The sequence below is a fragment of the Vespa crabro genome, chromosome 6 (assembly GCF_910589235.1).
Source record: "Vespa crabro chromosome 6, iyVesCrab1.2, whole genome shotgun sequence".
Classification (NCBI taxonomy): domain Eukaryota; kingdom Metazoa; phylum Arthropoda; class Insecta; order Hymenoptera; family Vespidae; genus Vespa; species Vespa crabro.
The window spans coordinates 4,703,360-4,724,441 of NC_060960.1; the positions used below are offsets into that span (position 1 = coordinate 4,703,360).

A 21,082-nucleotide genomic window follows, 5' to 3' on the forward strand; every position below is an offset into this window, starting at 1 on the left:
TTCCCATTTAAGCTCGAATTTATATGATTTCGTCCGATCGGTCGCGTACCGGCCGTTAATTTGATTTCCAATTAAGCGCACGCAGGCCTCGTTAAAGGCGTAATGTGACTCGTTAAATTTAACTGTATGGCATTCGTTTGACGAACGAGGACAAATATTTACGATTCGATGGAGTGCCAACCACCGTTCGCGAGCTAACAAACCGTAAACAACGAAACGTTTTTCGAAACCTTTCGTTACGATTTAACGTCGAATTATCCAAACATTTCGTTCGTATTCAGACTAACGAATGATCGGAACAAACGAAAGAACGAACGAGGTAAAAGGAGAAGCGAGATAAAAATTTTAGCCTACCCTAGAGAAAAATGATCACCCCCTTTTCAACTACATAAGTTCATGAAGTAATAATCATATATATTATTCAACCCCTCCGCGTGAAACAAAATATATGAAGTACTAAGATCGCGATATTGTTATAATAAAGCAGCTATCGAGTAGAAAAGGCTGCCGTTATTAATTCGCATTAGTTTAATAGGCAGGGTAGTGGAAAAGAGAGAAGAAGAGAGATGAAGGGTGGTAAGAGAGCAAAAGAGAGGAAGAGAGAAACTGAAGAGAGGGGAATAAGGTCACGCTAGAAAGTGAGTAATGAAGGCGGTTTATCTCCGAGGAGTAACTAGCGGTGTTCGTGTAATGGGGGCATTCATCAACGCGATCTCACATCGCCTTTCCGTTCGCATTTCGGAGTCTCATGACGATTCGCGCTACGAATCAACGATGAGAAACGGAGCTGAAGCGATTCCTTCCTACGAGCTAACTTGGAAAGGTGGAATAAGGAGAAGGAAGAAAGAACCAGAAGAAAATGAAAGAGAGAGAGAGAGAGAGAGAGAGAGAGAGAGAGAGAGAGAGGAAGAAAAAAGGAGAGCATAATATCAAGTGGACTTCTCAGCATCGTTGAAATATTAACGATTCAATGCCGGTAATGAACAAGCAGTCAGCTATCGAGGACTCATGTACTTCGCACCCTCTTTCAAAGATTGATTTTCTCACACTAGTTAAGCGTGCTAACATTGGCGACGGCCCGTAAAATGCTAAATATGTCCCGTCGAAAGCATAAATTTTCTACATCGATCTCGAACTTTACCCCATAAAATGGCTGATATATGGATTAGAATGTAAATCGAGAGCATAAGAACGTTCGAATATCTATTTATCTTGATCTAATTACATTATATCATAATTGTATTTATAATATATAAATATATATTATGAAAAGATGTCTAAGTGCATTGTCGGAAAAGATAAAAAAGGATATGGACATATTCTCAGAAAAATCAAACGTCCGAGAATGGATGTTATTTACAATCGATCGATAATCGATCATCTTCTCTCTCTCTCTCTCTTTCTCTTTATTTTTCCCTTTCGAAGGTGATGAACCATAAAGTAAATGACCAAAAGAATGGAGCAAAGCACATCGGAGAAACTCGAGATTTCGGTGCCGACGTTGTCGTTGAGAGATAAGTTTGAACAGGGTCGAGAATCCGGATAAAATTCAGGTAGGCCGTGAAGAAAGAAAGCATTTTGGTTTATCCGAAAACCGTACAACGCTTCTAGCCAAGCAAATTCGGATTGACGGGTTTCCGGATCCCGTCGACTTATATCGTCGACAAATACGCTTTAGCCGAAATGTTGTCATTCTTATTGCACGTTACCGCTTTTAAATAATCACGAACATTTAAAATATATACGGTAGATGAAAAGTATCCTTCGATAATACGATCGTATTTTATGTTGCAGCATTTTTGTATGAGTTCGATAAGGCGAAGCATGAGAAAAAAAGCACCGAGTACTCGAGCTCTCTTTATGGGGTTCAAAATAGAATCGAAAGGACGAAGCACTATCGAAAACGACTGACCAATACCTAACCTGTTCCATGGTCCATTGATCCGTCAGAAGCCGTATACCTAAACGGAACAAGACCCCATTCGTATGTCCCGTGCAAATCCGTGCCAAGACGGGGCAAACAAACGGAGATGATCCTTTTGCCCTGCCTTGTATTCTGAGAATGAGGAAGAGGAAGTTAATAATGGTAGGTCGAGTATATTTTCCTTGTAATGGCCGTTAGACGGATATCGTATTCGAGGAATGCTCGTTATTGCTCGTTTAAAGTACCGAACTCGGTATATTTCCTACGAAGAGAGATACGATCGCGCGCAAACGAGCGAGAAATAATGAAAGTGAAATAATAATTATATCTTTTAATACCTACGTTAAAAGGAATGGTAAAAAATAAAAAAATAAAAATAAAGAGAAACGAAAAATTGCTGTTAACCGGTGACTCTTTGAAAAATATAGGCCATCCGATATTCAACGAGGTGAATTTCGAAGAAAATCCTATAAACCATAACGGTGGTAAATTATTGAAATTATTAAGCAGCGATCCTGTTACTCGCTATTAACGATATTAACACCGCATTATGGCCGAGCTTCGTGGCGACGAAAATGACCGGAACGATGTCGACAAGAACGAAGAGAGACGTGCGAATTCCGTAAAAGTCTCCTCACATAAAGCCTTCTTTCTTTCTTTCTTTCTTTTTTTTTTTTTTTTTTTTTCTTGGATTCGTCGATGCGCATCCCATGGCCAGTCGTTCTCCTCTTCCGCTCTTCTTCGTCGTGTAGTACGAGAAGAGGAGCCACGACAACATCGAACGAGGCCGTCGACAGGCCGGTCCCTCTTCCAGTCCCTCTTGCAGCCCTCTTCGGACCGACCCAAGCTACGATATACCTACGTGTGGAACACGCAACGAGCACAGCGGGCAGCCGTATGATTACCGCCTTTTCGCAGTCCGCGCCTCTGTAATTATGATTTTATTTTTATGGACATAAATTATACAGGCTGCCTAGCTGTGTCATTATATGGCATTTTAATTCAAGGCTGCAGACATAATGGTAACCCGCGCTTCGGTTTCACTGCTCACCTGCCCGGCGGGGAGTGAGGAAGGGTAGAATGAGTGGAAAAGAGAGAATGGAAGGGAGACAGATAAAGACAGCAAACGAAAGAGAAAGAAAAGGGGGAAGAAAAAGATACAAAGATACAAAATAAGAGAGACAAATGAAAAGAATAAAGATAGATGTAGGTAGAGAGAAAGACAGATAAAGACAGTGAAAATGAAAGAAAAAAAGAAGGAAGAAAAAAAAACAAGAAGAATGAAGGGAAGAGAAAAGCCGCAAAACATTTTGTCCGCTTATCGCTTTATTCTGTTCTCGCTCTTGTACTCTTCTTTCATTCTCTGTTGTTAAGCGACAACGATCAAATGGCATGAATTTTCCTAACAGATAGCAAAAGTGTCGATACGAGAACTCTGTGCGTCATAGTACTTTTACGAATGTCCTCGAATCTTCATACGTTACTGTATTTCTGTAAAAAAAAAGCATTTTCCCGATTTTATCGATTTTTTTTAAAGTATTCGAAAAATCGATGATAGTTGATACTTTTATTAGGAATTATGTTGCACGAAATTAATCGAAATACGAATTTTTTACTAATATATATTATAAATAAATTTTACTTTATTCCTACAGAAAATTATTCGGTTATTATTTCAGCTCTACAGAAAATATATATGTACTCGAGAATTGATAAGATGTTTATGATACACGAGTAATCTTCTGCGTCAGCTAAAATATGAACTAAAATATGATCTTACATTGATATACACTTAACACCATCAAGAATACTGAAATGATATTCGTCAAAACCTTGTATATAACTGTAATTTAAGTGCAATTTCACAAGAGTCACACAATACTCTCAGGGTCCCAACAATTACGTTACAATTACACAATTACGAAGTAAACTGTTGTTATATCCGTTGAAATTATACTTAATTCGTAGTATATAAGTATACAGTACATGGGTTTGTTTTTGCCAATAATCTCCATTTCTCGGAACTGTCACCCTTGCCATACGATAATAACTGTGCATTAAAAGTGATCTTCTGATAAGGAAGGCTAACTAACTCACGAGTTTTTCCATGATCATATTTCAACGAGATATTATATTACGATGATACTTTGATAGACGTCGATCAGTAAATTGTTCTTAACTCCTTGATATTGTAATTTTCTTAAAATTAACTTAACGACCGATAGTATGAATTAAAAAAAACATTTACATTGTATTGTTGAAAAAAAATAGCATCCGCAAAATGAATATATACATCTTTTTCAAAAATTGAATATCAATTTTGCTCTTAGAAAATAGTAATACAATAAATATTTTAGACGTATTTTTATTAAATCAATGAAACGTGAATGTATCATTCGTTTTAGATTATATATACTCGCTATACTAAACGAAAAATATATATACTCATTGATGTAATTAAATGCAAAATTAATCATCAATATTTTAAATTGCTACGAAAAAAAGAACTACATTTATCAGCTGATAAATGCAAAATTAACTATTAGAAAAGATACCCGACGAAACGTCACATTAAACTCACCCTTCCAAGATACCTTGCGAAACTACCTGTCGATTAATCGATTTTCGTGTTTAACATAATTAACGTGGCACAAGGGCACACTCTAACTCAAACGTTACACGTTGGCAAACCACGTAGCAGATATTCAATAAGCAAACCGCACGTAGACAATGCTCCAACAGTACATTAGCTTCCGTTTGCTGTTCTAGCAACGACAGCGTTCCTATAATGCACCAATATTGTACCAACGGTAGCTACATTAAAGGTTTTCCATCGCAGAACTTGTCAATGCCAAAAATTTGGCACCTTTAGTGTACAAGAAAGCATACATATATAGTTACGTTTAAAGTCAATGTTGGCTATTCAATGTCCATCAACATTTTTTAACTTATCTGGACAAGATCGTAACGTGTTGAGTGTATATAAAATATCATTTATCTCGATGTATGCTTTGAGGATATAACAATGGCTTATTTCTTGCCTTGAAAGTTTGATTTATTTCATAAGTCCTTCTAATCGTCCGTTTAAATATTTTCTCTATGGATAGAGAAATCGCCATTGGAATCCATATATTGTTCGCAAATACATAAATCGTAAAAGAATGGACACACTTGTTTACACAATTTACATATTTCCAAAATACTTTATACATAAGGTATTATGTTCATTTCATTTAACTAATGAAAAAGTCTCAAAGATTCCGGAGGATTCTCCAAAAACGATTTAAACCAATTTGGGAAATCTTGTGAAAATATTCTCTGGATATTATCACTGCGAAATGACCCGATTTGCAAAAGGAACAAAAATCATGGCAAAAGATGAGGGCAAAAACGGGAGTTAGGGCGCTTTTTGTCGGTGAACGGGATGAGGATCAACACGTACGGTAGCCCGTAATACTTGATGTTACGAACGTATGGCAGAGTGGCAAGCTGTCAGCCCGCCGCCGCGCTGTCAGTCTCCTGTCTGGTTGCTGTCCGCCTGTCATTCACTCACTCAACCCACTCATTCACCCGTTCCATCTCCTGGAATTTTTCAGTCCTACCTCTTCTCTCTCTCTCTCTCTCTCTCTCTCTTCCTCTCTCTCTCTCTCTCTCTCTCTCTCCTTCTCCCTCCCTCTATATCACTCACTCTCTGCTTCTCTCTTCTTCTCTCTTTCAGTTCTACCTCCGAGACCTCGTACTCACACTCTACTTCCTTTTTTTCCCTCTAATCTCCATTTTTCGTGACCGATGCCCTAACTCGTTCGTCCCATCGTTGCAACGAGAGCGTGCGCTCATCTGACTGCTAAAATATTTTTCCTACCGGTGCCGCTGGCGTTTCGTTGCGATATCCACTACTACCGCCATAACGATCGCATCGCAAAAAATTCGTGTCAGGCATCTATGACGATTCTGTCGGGAAATTTATCGAGACGAATAACGCTACCAAGTTCTATTTCTTTTATTTTTTTCTTTTTTTTCTCGTTCTCTGTCTATCTATTCACCTATCCATACCTCTTTTTCTTGCTATCGGTTCTCAAAGTGAAACCCGTCGAAATGTTAGTCGCGTGTTAAATGATCGGTTTTTCTCAAAGCCTAAACACTTTATATGTACGTCGACAGATCTTATCTCTTACGAAAAAAAAAATTGCGATCTAATTACGAGCTACGATAATTTCGTTTCGCATAGTGACAAGATATAACATTTCTGTTCAACTTTTGTATCTAACCCATTTACTGTGCCATAGTAAAATATAAATTTGCATAAAAGTAAACGAATGACCAGACTACTTAATGAGTATGAATAATCACCATTGAAGGATAATAGCGTGACTGTACACGATTAAGCACTTTGACAGCTAGATTGTCGATCGATTACGTCCGACTTCAGGAAATATTGGTTATCGAACGAACCGACAACAGGATATATACAAACACAAATATATACAGATTCATTTTAACGTTGGCTCAATTGTAGTACATTTTACGTCTAAAATTAGACATAAATACTTGATAAAAATTTTCTAAATATTGTTTCTAAAATAATAAAATTAATTTAGTCTCTCTCTTTCTCTCAGTCATCAACCATTGAGTATTTTTTTAAATCATCGAGCTGTAGAAAAATTGTAATTTTTTCTGTATCGATTATCGATAACATATCATATTCGAAGCAAATTATATTCGAGATATAAAAAACCATTTTTATGTAATAATTTCATTAATACTGTTCCTTTCACTCTTGTTCGTGGCTTTAAACGGTAAATGAAAATCCACCGAAATTAAATCCTATTTTCAATGTTTTCTGCGTGAGTGTAAAGCGGTAAACGTTCCTGGACCAGTGTCGAACGATTAAACCGATAGTTGTTTGCATATCCGGTTTATGTTTCAATCTAGTTCCATCAATATGAATAAACACCGGTACGTGAGTTGGTCGTAGCACAGCTATGTCGGCGGCATTAATATGTATTGGCAATAAATCGATATCGATAATTAAAATCTGTGTGCGGTTCGCGCACACAGATCGCCTGTCCCCTCTCTCTTTCTTACTCCCTCACTCACTCACTCTTTCAAAGTCTCTCACATACACAAACTCACATTTATATAAAAGTTCAATTTGTTATATGTAACTGCGCCAGAGACGACTATAAATATCGGCTTGCTCTTTTTAACGCTGCTCGTAAATTCGTGTGATTTATGCCACGCCGTCTGAGCGAGAGCAAAGGGTCGACGCGCGACGTATTCCCGGTGCTGACTGCAACCGAGAGCGTGATTTTCACGATTCACCGAGAGGAAAAAGCGTTCATACTTTTCATCCGCAGCCACTCTCTCAAATCTCGTGAATACAAATACACGTATATTCAGCGCACTGATGAGCGAAATCATCGTGAAATTCAGCTATCGATTATTATTATCAGAAAGTGCTACGTGTACTTGTGCAACCGGCGTCCTCGAAAGTTCACGGCAGGCAAATTCAGTACGAAAATTGCGCGTTTCCTTTCGCGTTTCTCCCTTCGGCCACAATTCGGATGGGTAATTTGCGAAACGTCGGCTCCGCGTGTAAATCGATAAAATTATGGAGTAACGAAAATATAACTTACAAGAATGGAAATACGATGTGGCGAAACCACTGATGTTCCATCTCCTTCTTATTTTCTGCCATATGATTCGAACTTTCGACATTTTGATATTTTGTACGATAAAAAATGAACGTTTCGATGATCATCAAGCATCTGATCGTGTACTATAGAAAAAAGAAACAAAAAGTACAAAGATAGAAAAATCTCCTTCTTACGGTTGCAACAATCGTGTTGTCCCGTTCTTGACCTGGTTTTTCAATCGAACAAAGGGAAGAAGAGGAAGAGAAAAAGAGAAATGGCAATCGTGATAGAGCGTATTCGCAACGGTCATTGCGAGCGACGACGTTTAAGTATCGCACCTGTCCCGAGCAGAAAAGAAGAATGGAGAATGGAACTGAAGAAGGAAAAGAGAAGTAGGAAAAATGATGAAGAAAGAAGAAAAAGAAGAAAAAGAAGAAAAAGTAAAAGAGCAAGAAGCAAACGAAGAAGAAGAGTTAGAGGGGAAACGCAGGGATATCACGGGAAATTGGTCATACGAAGGCGACAGAGGGGAGTGGAAAAGCAGACGGGGTTACTTGGCGGCGTAACCAAGATATACGAGCACTTTTCCCGAAAAAGTGTTAAGGAATTATGCTCGGCAGAGTAAATGAGATGTGTCTGCGCAGGGACATAGATCACCAAGACGCTATCCATTCTCACCACCGTGGAAATAAATACGATCTTCTCCGCGAAAGAGGCTGCTGCAAGCGGAAGGAGACGCTGCCGGAGGGTAGGAGTAAAATAGAAAGAAAGACAGAGAGAGGGAGAGAGAGAGAGAAAGAGAGAGAGAGAGAGAGAAGAAGAGAGTAAGGAAAGGACGACAAGGCAGAAGGGGATAGCGAAATCGTCTCCTGGCGGCCCGCATCCCGCAGCACATCTTTCTACCCGACACCCGGGGGGATCCACCGAGCCATTTCTCTGCCCTGTTATACCACCGCCTATATACGTATCTACTACCTCTTTCCCGGTAGATACCTACAGCCAGCAAATAAATTGATCCATTACTCAACCGAGCAGTCATCTTCCTTCCTTTTCTCCACTCTCCGCCTCGATTCGCTTCCTCGGATCGCCTTCAACGACGCCTTCACGTTGGCTCTTTCTTTCGACGATGTCTACGCTACCGAGAACGTGCTGCATCTTCGTTCTCCTTTAGTAAAGTCTTGAATTTTGAAATAGCTAATTCTTTCAAAATCGTTTACTTACTTGATAAATATTTAATTGGTTATATTTTTCTTCAGAAATTGTAGTATATTAATTAAATGTATTTATTTGAATAACCTGCCTCAATCTCGGCTTTAATTAATCTATGATACTTGAGGTTGAATACTACGCCCTCAAGTGTTTCAAATCAAAAGTTTCAGGATCAATGACGCTCTCGGACTTTCGTTTAACAACCCAATCGCCCATTAAAATATATAAATTTTGTTTCTTGCGAATTTGCTGCGTAATTAATGAAAATATTAATTGTTAAAAGTACAATCTTTTCTTCACTTTATGATCTTCATCTTCATTGTGAATTTCATTTATCTGATTATTCTTTTTCCTTTTTTAATACCCAAGAAAGATAAGATCTTGAGCCTTTTACGCAGAAAATGTCATGTTCGATTTAATAAAAAAATTACTCGTTCATATTAATTAATGTTTCCTTACGATCCATATCAATACTATTAAATTATATTGCTTTTAATCTTGATTATTATTTTTTTTTTTTTTGATTCGCATAAAAACAGATATTATGGTCGTGTATTTTTCCTACCTTCTTCAAATGTTTTCTGCAGTGTTATACACCTGTCTCTAAAGAGTCACCTGCAGCTTTGTGTAATGTACTTTTTTGAATTTGTAATCAATTTGATGTTACTAAATTAAATATCTATGCAAAGAACTTAATGGAATTATTATGTCAATTGTTTCTTGTTTATATTATTAATTAATCTTTATTTTTTCACTATTTCTTTATAAAATAAAAACATCGTTAGTAATGTCAACAATAAAATAACATGATTATATCCTTACTTCAAATTTTGTCATATAAATGAAATTATATATATATAACAAATCAAAGACAACATCAATAAGGCCATCTGAGAATAGAAGTATGCTAAAACCTTGTATGCACAATGGCCGACGTATACGGTCAGGTCATACGTCGAATAGTATTGACAGACCATCGATTCCTGTCACTTATACTTTCGGAGCGTTGCAAACAACGGTAAATACGAGTCTGCGTTGTTTCGATCAATTTCGTTGAAGAGACCAAGAGCGCGTACCTAACGAAATAAACAAAATGTCACTTCGAGAGATTTTCTCTTTTATCTCCAGCTATTTTTTTACTTGTCAAATTTATCTGAAAAAAATTTTAGTAAAGAAAAATTACAGACAACCATTTATAGTATAATATTAATTAAAAATCTGATAGAGAGATAATCGAACATTTGAAATATTGAAAATATGTTGTAAAATTTGGAGGGAAATTTTTAAAAATAAATACATTTCTTCGATCAAATTGAAATTTGGAAAAAATGTCGATAATATTCTCAATCAGACGTTATAACCGACTAATTCATTTTATCGCTACTGTCGTCATTCAAATTATACAATTTTATCATCTCCAGATGCAATGAAAGCAGAGATAAATCGATAGATCGGTTAAAAAAATATCAACGACACGAATCTTTCTTGAGACGAGTTCTTCGCCGAAGAGATTTGTTAAGGAACATCCACGGCTTCTGGTACGATGATAAGAACATAAAGCGTGCAGCGGGAGACTTTATACCTCCATTTACCTGCGCGATAAAGCTTGTAGGAACGAGTAGGTACAACTTGGAGCAACAACAATATTCACAAAGAGAAAAAGACGAGAGCGAACGAGCAAACGAGCGGTCGAACGTACCGTGCAGGGAACACGTTGACGCGAAAGCACCGGTGCCATCCTGTCATGTACAGCAATAAATTAATGGCCGGTCATCATTGTACTCATATACGCTTGTTGTACCTCATACCGACACATCGTAACGCATCATTAATCTTCTCATTATAAATGCGCGCCACTGCTTTACCGCAGCCTGACAGTCCAACGAAATAAATGACCGTGCATTACGTTTGTACTTTCATTTTATATTTAAAATGACCTCCCAGTCTCCTTCTCTTCTCCCTCTTTCTTACTCTTTCTCTCTCTCTCTCTTTCTTTCTTTCTCTCTTTTTCCATACATACGTGCACGCACGCACGCACGCACGCACGCACGCACGCACGCACACGGGTACACATACTATAAGTCTATCGCTCTTTTCCTTTCTTCTTTCTCTTTCTCTTGAGCATCTCTATGGGAGACAAATTACCCATTTGCATAATGCTGTTATTTATTAATGATCGTGATACAGGTACTTCTGATTCTACATAAATACTCACCTGCGGCGTTGACCAATCGACAGCCTTCTAATACAATCTCCGATTGTCGCGATACGATGCGGACGTACCATTCAAAAGCACCGTAACGCCGGCGTATCGTCTAACCATGGAACTTGTTTCGTTTCACGACTTAACCCGATCCAGGCTCACGGAGAATTTAATTAAAATTATAATACAACTCGTATCGCGGCGGTGCGACTTTCACGATCAAAATTTAGTACCTCCTTCCGTTATTAAATGAAATTCAAGAGTACGACATAAAAAAGAGAGAGAGAGAGAAAGAGGCAGAGGGAGAGAGAGAAAGAAAGAGACAGAGGGAGAGAGAGAGAGACCACACAACGACTTTATGTCAATTCGTGTCGATTGGTTCGAATTTAACAATTAATATTTACATAGGTAATCCTTGTAATAGAAAAGAAATATATTATACTTTCTTATAAAATCGTGGCGTAGTTTCATATTAATTAAAAGATACTCTTGAAATTGTTCTTTTTTTTTTTAATCGATTATCACGCAAGTAATGTAAATTCTCGTAAAACATAAACGTCTCTTCGATTTGTAAACGCCCGATGCCTTTCTTTAGTTAACTTAATGGAAGAATAAATTCACATGTGTAAGTACATCGTGGCGTATGTTTATAAAAAGGTAACAATAATGAAACGTACGATTCCGTTTCACGTAGCGTGGAAAGAAACAGAATGCACACTATATTCTGTCGGCCTAAGGGAAGATATAACGGGCGATACATCACGCCCGTATCACGTTAACGAGCATACTCTGTAATTAAGGGAATATTCGCTCTATTAAAATAATCGTAATTTACGTTGTCTGCTGTCTCTTTCTCCCTTATCTTTTTTCTTTCTTTCTTACATTCTCGAGGCGATCAAAGATACAGAGAAAGGCCAGGGCTATCGTTACTGAGAGCATAGAGCCGTAAGACAATAATTAGGCGGTAAGGTAGATATTATTAAATCAAGTAAGCCTGTCGAGAATACTACAACGATGAGTATTTAAATACAGACATGAGCCATGGTGCAAGAAGATGCAAATGAGAACTCGGTATTCTTACTTGACTTCGATGCTTCATTTCACCTACTTCCGAAGAAGGGGCAGGAGAGAGATATAATAATTAATTGCACCAATCAAAATGCATTACAGAACGATGCTATCACGTTGTTCGTTAAATCTACAGTGAACTGACGTAGCTCTGCTGTTTATTCCAACACCTTTCACTTTGCCTCTGTTTTATTTCTACTTTCGTTTCCTCTTCTTTCTCTCTCTCTCTCTCTCTCTCTCTCTCTCTCTCTCTTTCTTCTCTTTTCTTTTTATCGAAAGCGTTTTAATTGGAGTCCTCTCAAGCATCTAACAGTTAAGTCCTCGTTTATGGATATGTTCGCATTTTCCATCGAACGACCATGCGGGTGATTACGCGGCTTGTAAAAGAAAAGTTAGACGATAGTAAAACATTTGACGAGCCACAGAGATGTCGTTAATACCGACGATGCGAATCGAAGTGTCAGTTCTATCAACGTTTTTTCCACCCTCATTCGTGAGGATACTTGATCGTGTATTTTCGTGCTCAGAAATACATAGATACTTGAAATTCTCACGTAGACCTTCGCTTGAATTTATTCGACGAGTCGCGTAAAATATGAGGAATCTCAGTCGTCGCTTTGGCAAGAATTCTCTCTCCCTCTCTCTCTCTCTCTCTCTCTCTCTCTCTCGTCTCTTTCTTTCCCTCTTGCGTATGATTCTCGCTATTCGGCTGAATGATAAAAAATCTACCAGCGATGAAACACAACCCGCTTCGAGTAAAAGACGAAAGACGAATGGGTCTGTTAAAGTTATTATTCGTATTGTAAGCCGAAGAAGAGTTACTCCAGCCCCAGATGTATTATGCCATTCGCCTGAGGATAATTTATATCGTTGCCCGCCCTAATAAATTTAAGCAACGGACTTTTACTATGAATACTTGTTTATTACCGGATGCGGACGCGATAAAGAAGTGTATATTCTTGCGGTGACAGCTATTACGGTATGATTATAGCAACCGCGATATTGCTCGGAATATTACCGTTAAGATACGTAAGATCAAATAATTCTTAAAGAATAGACAAGAGAATTCACGCCAAACGTCACTAACATAATAAAAATATTACGTATTTAAGCTTAATATTTGTTTTCTTTTACACAGTACCTATAAATTCTTTCTTCGTTTATCGTATCATAAGACTCAGAAAAACGATAACAGAAAGACCTCGAGTCATCGTTGTACATTGGTTAACGTCAAATACAAAAAAATTAAAGTCAAGATATATAAGTATATTATTACGTTCCACTTCACCTCCCAGCATTCTTACATTTATATACTCCATTATCATATTAACTATTATTATTATCATCATTATTATTGTAGTTGTTTAATTTTCATTTTTATTTTTTATTATTATTATTATTACTACTACTATTCTTCTTATTACTATTATAGGTATGTTTCCGGGATGCCAAAATGGCCAATCCTTTAAAGTATTTGTGAGAATTAATCCAACACGAAAAAGTCTTGCGAAATATTATAAATAAATACTCCAACCGGAAAGTGAATTATTATTATTATTAAAGTGAAAATAAATTAGTAAGCTATTGCATTGCTATGATATGGATTGGTCAATCTGAGTCTATCGATTTAAGACAACATCTGCCATTTTCTAAATCTCAAAAATTACTAAAATTTAGTAGACGATGACTTGTTATTTATTAATGGACCTCCTTTACAAATAAGCAACATTGATATAAATAATTAATTATGCAGTTTCATTAACTATAAGTGTATAGCGTAAATTGTATATTGTAGCTAGGCACTTTACCAAAAACCCTTAAGACGGACACGTTTCAATATTTAACAAAGCAAGACCATAGATAAAAGACGATCATTAAGAGCATTATACAGATATTCAAACCCTAATGCAACCCATATAACTACGATAATTGATCTACTCGTTCGTAACAATACCGAATCTAACAAGCGCCTAACGAGTGGAAAATAAAAAAATATTTCTCCAATTCGTTATGGAGTAAAATGCAAGAACTTCTTTTTTAACGCTTTTTTTGTTCAAGTATGAAACTGAACAGAGGTTACCGACACGTTTATTATAATAAGTTAACACGTCGTTGATTCGATAAATATCTACGAAACGCTCTGTGTGTACTCGAGACAAGGCCTGTAAGATAACTGAATACGATAAAATTATACTCGTGGATAACGCACAAGAGAGAACGACAGTAATGATTTATTAACGACATTTCGTTATTAACTACTTAGTCATTATTTACATCACGTCTGTACTTCGATCACATATTTAAAATCGATTACGCAAATAGATTTTATAACATAAATTCTATCTTCAACATGCTTTTCTTTTTTCCTCGTTTTGCTTTTAATCGTGATAAACGCTTTATCTCATAATTATTTATAAGGAAGCATTGGTAATCGAATGATCGATGACTATTTTACAAGTGATATAATATGTATGTAGGTTGTTTCGCTAATTGATCGAAAATTTGTTTCTTTGTAATAAAAAGTGTCACAATGGATCGATGTATCTAAACAAAGATATAATAAAGTTATGTATAATAATGAATCTTTGATTGAATCTGAGATAAAAAAAAAATCTATTACTATATGCATAGTTTCTTATTATTTAAACGTTAAAAACATCTATCTCAGTTAGAATAACATATAGCAAATATGCAAAGTAAAGGTTATTTCAAAATACATTCATGCGCGCAATTTGTCCGGTTCAAAGTAAAGATCAACAACGTTTGATTTCTCACCAACAAATTATACGATAGATTATTCTATTGATTTGAAGAATCAACAAGTTAAGTTAAGTTAAGTTAGATTTAAAGTGTAAAAGTATATAATTTTTTAAAACGCAGATAAAATTATCTTTCATTTTATCACGTTTACCTCATTTATTAATGCAAAAACGTATAAAATTATTAATATCTGCTTATTATTTCATACAATTCCGTTTCCTGTTGTATTAACTATAGCAAATACCCCAACTATGTTTCATTTAAATATTTGTCTCATTATAACAATTTATTGTATACTATATTCGTTGTTAAATCTAGCTATAGACATTCATTGTATATTGTTCATGGAAGAAGAAATATGTCCTTCGACGATATTACTTTTAAGATAGAAAGAGTCGATTGAACATGATCATCGCTATCGTCAAAGTGTCATCGTGTAGAACTCTATAAAGAATTTCATGTCGTCAGGTGCAGGTTTATCACGTTTATAAACGGTCGTCTTTTCTGAAGACCCAATAGGAATAGTTCCGCAGAAAAATAAACCCCAATCGTAATTTTCTTCGTCAACTCGAAGCCGGATGTTTGCAAAGAACGCGCCGCGTCTGAACTAAAGTTTACGCCCCTCATAAAGTTCTACCACCGATTCATAAAGGTGAATGGTACCTGCTAGGGAGAAAAACAATTTCCGGTAAAGCAAGGACTTAAGTAGTCGTGTTTATGAGGCGTCGTGTGATTTTATGAAAAAGGATACGCTCCAGCACTTTCTCTATTTATTTCGAAAGAAGCTATTTGGAAAAATTTATTACCAGTCGATATTGCTTTTCGAGAATGTATTAGACTTATAGATTTATTCATTAACTATCTTCGTTTTCTTCTCGAGATGATGTAACAAATCGTAAATTAATAATCATGTCGATAAATAGTAGATTTTACACAGATATTAATCGATTACCATTCATTAAACACGATTAATTAGATGGTATAATCATTTGAGTAAAGATAAATCAATGTTCTCGTCATATTGTAATATCTGCTAAACGATCACCGATTAAAAAAAAAAATATATAGGTAATCTAAGTTTTTTATTTTAGTACGCGTTAACTAAAATTAGAAATGAAGAGAAGACGATTTCCTGTACTGTACAGGATGCACGACGTTCGAATTTTTCCTTTTATTTTTTTACTCTTTTCCTTTTTTCATTTCAATTAAAACGAAGCGTCGACGAAGCGCAGCAAATTAGGGTATTCGGTGCGGAAAGACACGATAGTCGTCAGTCGAAATACATTCCTGATGCACACTGGTAGGAACCAGTTGGCCAGAATAAACGTACCGACCATTATTGGCAGCATGCCAGAGTACCTATCCTCGTAAGCATCGGTCTTTTCATCGCAACACGCTTTGAACGAGGCGGATAGATTGATGCATACCTTAAAAGACGGGGACGAGTGATCCGAATGATTTGAATACTCCTAATGCGCGGCGTGATTGAAATTTTCGCAACCTTAATAGTTGGCGAGCGTTTGACGAGCACTCTCGCCATTTCAAAGTCGTCTCCCTTCTTCTTCAGCCGACACAAAGGAGCCAGAAAATAATGCATCTTATACAATTTCAGTTAATGATATATGAATAAGATAGCTTATTCCGTTCTTATTCTAATTTGATTTATTATACGCATTTGTGGAAATATAAAAATATAATTTAATATACATATAACAAGAAATTATATAAAACAAATTTAACTTCGGTGAAAATATTGCGCTCACATATTGTCTCCGATCTATCCTGTATAAAATATTGTTTTTTATTTGAATCATATTGTGGTCGAATATCCTTGTCCTCGAGGAATCGATCAGAACCAAAATGCGAACGTCAATGAAACTCTCGATTCTTTGAGATGAGGAAAGGCAGATCTAATACTCGAACGTAAGAATATTTTACCGAAGAGCTATCGGCTTACAAGGACAAGAATAACGTCGTTTGGAGTTGGAGGTGCATCGAAGAGAAATGTGGGTTAGTACATCGAGCATGCTCCTTCAGCAAATCCAGCTAGTTCGGCGAAACGTCGAGTACGACAACTAATAAATTCTAATTTAAAATCAGTGTCGCAAGAGAAGGTCTTCTAAGAGCGGGCCATTTCTCAGTGTGTTACTCGTGCAGCTCATTCGTTTCACCGTCCCGAACGGCGTAACCGTCGCTCCTGACACCGTGATAAACAGCCGCCTCTGTCGTAAGTCAAGTCGGTATAAAATCTCGGACATTACTCGTTCTAGAGTTTACTAAGTCGGAACGACTTGACAAGGCGGATATAGTTAGCGTTAGATCTTAAGCAGCACTGTCTGTCTCTTTCCCTTCGCCGTTTTTCAAATTCCGCGTTGGTGGTATTCGACTTTCGTACGAGTAATCGTGCTGATTTTGCTTTTACAAAGGCATTTAAAGAGTCAAGCTACATCTCGTAAACCATCCAATTCTAATGAAGTAGACGATAATGTAAATGACTCGGAACGAAACTACCCAGGGAGTCTTTCTTTCTCGTTCGCTTCTCTCGACTTCACCGAGAAAATTAAAATCCGTATTTCTATCGAACGCGAAGAGACTTAAGAATTGATTAAATTACACTTGGTAATACGGCTGCTACCGTGATTCGAAATTTGTCCGTTTGCCGACACGTAATCCGTTTCGAGAGATCGATAAGAGAGTGAGTTACACGAGTCGCTTGTAAATGAGTAGAGATATCGATCAGGATCTTAGATAGTAGCGTTCGCTCATAGCGAAGACTCATCCGAAGACGGGAGAAAGAGAGAAAAAGTACTGAGAAGAGGAAATACGGATTTCTGTCGGTACAAGAGAAGGAAATATATGTCTAAAGACGGCGGTAGAGAAACGCGTTCGTTTCGCAAGAAATATTCCTCCTATCTGGAGAAGTAGCAGGGCTACTCTTTGTGCACGACGGTGTGGCAGCCATAAAATCCTTAAAATGCATAGCTACAATGAAATTGTGGGCACGAATGTAACCCTCGGCTAAGGTTAATCTGGCGAGAGCATCGCGACGCCTGGCTAATGGCACGTCCGACGGTTGCGTGCCAGCATTTTCAGCCAAGCAGTCGTCGAGCATCCGTCCTGCTCGGGAGGGAGCTCAGCCGACTGAGTGATGAAGTGAGTGTGGAGTGAGGCCTATTTTTGTGCTTACCGACAAACAGCCTCGTAGATCTCATGACACGTCGTTAGAAGCCCACGAAAATACACTCGATGTTACTCCAAAGTGCTACGAGATATCCACAGAGAGTTTACCTCCTTAGTTTATTCCAAGAAACAACAAAAACGTTCCTTTCTTTCATCCGATTTTTTCCGCATACACATTAACCTATCGTATTTACCTACGCTCTAGAGTATTTACCTCCTTGGTTTATTCCAAGAAACAACAAAAACGTTCCTTTCTTTCTCCCGGTTTTGTTCGTACACACATTAACCCATCGTATTTACCTACACTCTTCGATCGTTGTAATCATTCGATTAAACGTTCTACAATCTACAAACGAAATATATTGTTCTTAACTTTGTTATGTATCGAATAAATCGTTCAGAAACTTTCTGGAATGATCTTAATCGAATCTCGTTAATCTTAAGTTCCACATAGATTAAATGTCTCTATTTGGATCAACGACAGCTTTTCTCCCGATTATCAAACTCACATAAATGTCTTGAATTCGCACGATATTCAATTACGTCGAACGCTCATGCGAAGCGAAGCCAAGCCTCCGAAATTAGCTGGCATCTCGACCGATACGGATACGGACCAAGCATGAAACCGTGTCTAACGAGCGCTCGCTCACCCGTTCAAGGGGTTTTGTACGAAACTAGCCTGCAGACGTCGGTGGCAAATGATCACTACGGTCGTAGAAGTCTAGCGGAACTAGGATTATCCAGTATGTGTTGTAATCTCTTTCATCTGTAAGCATTCCGCCAAGTTATTCCTGACGCCGCGGGAAACGGCACTTCGCTTAGCTCGTGTTAGCTCGCTTACACGCTTTTCTCGACCCCTGCTAGACGATATTCCATCGTAAAAATAAATTTTATTAACTACGAAATACGACTTTGTAAAATAGAGAAAGTAAACCCATTAACGATTGTAATGCACATAATGGGATAATATTTACGTAGAAACGAAAATCTTTCTACTATTTTTTTAAACGAAACTACTCATTATTTCTCTATTTTTATCGTGTTCACAAATTTGTATAGATAGTAACGATAAATTTAAATATATACATAAATGAATGCACGAAGGATATCTATCGTTTAACAACGTCTATCAAATCCGATTGTTTTCCCTTAATCGATAATTACGTGAGTCTTTTGTTAGGATACTGTTAGGCAAATTAAGTTACAAAATACGAAAGACGATAAAAACTTAATCTTACTTTAATTGGACGATTATTAACTAAAGCTTTCATTATACATTCGTTTTCTTCTCGTAACTCTTTGAACTCGACTATAAACAACGTTCTCCTTTCGTTATATCTTTATAGAATGAGTCGTAGATAGAACCAAAGGATTAAAAATTTTACTATTTCTTTTCAAGGATATCTGTGGAAATATCTGACGCTTAGGAACGTGACATTTTAACATTCAAGAAGATCTCAAACACTTAATCGACGTCGTATCACCAAAGAAAAAGTTAAAAAGGAAAGATTTCGAAAATGACTACGAACAGGCGTTCTCTCTATATCAGCTTTTACACTGACTCCCTTCGTGACAGTTACCACCGTGCCATTCGAAGATGCTCATTCTACAAAGTTATTGCCAACAGCTGTACAACTTTTTTCGATCGTTTCGTTCGCGCTCCGAAAATTATCGTCTACCAGGCGAACGCTTTACGATGAAGACGCAAGCATAACCTTCTCTTCCGATCGAGCGTTCTTTATACGTGTACGTATAGCTACGTATGTATGTAGATACATAAATATATGTAGAATTCTATCTGTGAATGTGTGTGTACATATACTTACTTTTCTTTCTCGACGGCATAGAACTAATGATAAACACGATTCTTTGCAGCCATAAAGGGAAATTAATGTTCTGGATGGTAATGGTAAATGGAGTGGAAAGAAGACAAGAAATCGTAAGATAAACGACATCGGGATGTGCCGAAGGCTGGCATCTTTTATCGATGAGAAACGAAAGAAGAAGGTGCAAGTGAGAGATCAAAATTTCAAGTTAAATTTTGATCTTGTGGAAAGGTCACTATAAAGGAAACTTCACAGATAGTTGTTTATTTGATCATTTATCTTATAAAAAAGGAAAAATTTATATATTACCGATGCATAACATGTATATAAAAAACTTCTTAAATGAGATAACGATTTAACTAGGATACATTTAACTTTTCGATTTTTTAAGCAAACACGAAAGAAGCAACTCCGTAAATGAGAGTGAAATTTGAATCGATCACAAAGGGAGCTCTCTACGGTGAAAGGAAATGCACGAGGAAGCGATCGTGGATGATGAACGATCGGGTCGAGAGAAAATAAAGTGGTAGATCGTAGAAAGGAGGAACGTCGATGGGAAGCATTCCCATCTATCAAGCCCTTCCCCGATAATCATCGGTTGCCGACCGAACTCGAGTAGAAACAAAATCTCGTGAAACGACTAAAAAATGAGATCAACGCGGTATTCCTGCTTCATCTCTCGCCATTCCTTCGCTCCCCGTACTTCCTTTCCTCAATATCTTCTCTCTCTCTCTCTCTCTTTCTCTCATTTACTCTTTTTAAATCTCTTGTAACGATTAGCAAATTGAGAATATTGAAGATGAGATGATATAGTAGATAGGAGATAATAACGTTGCAGGTAACACCCCGGTTGAAACGTATTTAACGCTCTATATTTATCGAGAAGGTGTAGCTTCGTTAGTTCTTTCAGCCTCCGAACATTTATCATCAATTTTGATTTACTCAAGTACCTATTATTACCATATTGAAAGAAAGAAGAAAAAAAAAAACGCACGAACTATACAAACTATTTATTATTAAAATGATTCGCTTGTTCTGCTGATACAATATAAATTTTCGAACATTTTTATCTATATCAATAAAATAACTAGATATTCAATAATCGACATCTGTTAGATATGTACGTAATATCTCATAAGAGTTTAGAACAAAAGTTACGATGGTAATAACAGTAAACGTTTCACCATGATAAAGAGAGTTATCATATCTTCGATCATCAGACGAACTGGACACGGCAAAATGTAGTAGTTTGTTCGCGTTGATCTCGATAACAACC

General features: G+C 37.0%; 1 protein-coding gene and 1 long non-coding RNA gene across 2 annotated transcripts in view; one reads left to right on the forward strand and one right to left on the reverse strand.

Moving 5' to 3' along the window:
* Window positions 1–21,082, reverse strand: part of LOC124424785 — a 69,652-nt gene that overhangs the window by 24,972 nt on the left and 23,598 nt on the right. The gene's annotated exons all lie outside the window — the stretch shown is intronic.
* Window positions 17,074–20,175, forward strand: LOC124425270. Its single transcript, XR_006942468.1, has 3 exons — window positions 17,074–17,953; window positions 19,380–19,726; window positions 19,856–20,175. It is a non-coding gene; the product is annotated as an uncharacterized LOC124425270 (long non-coding RNA).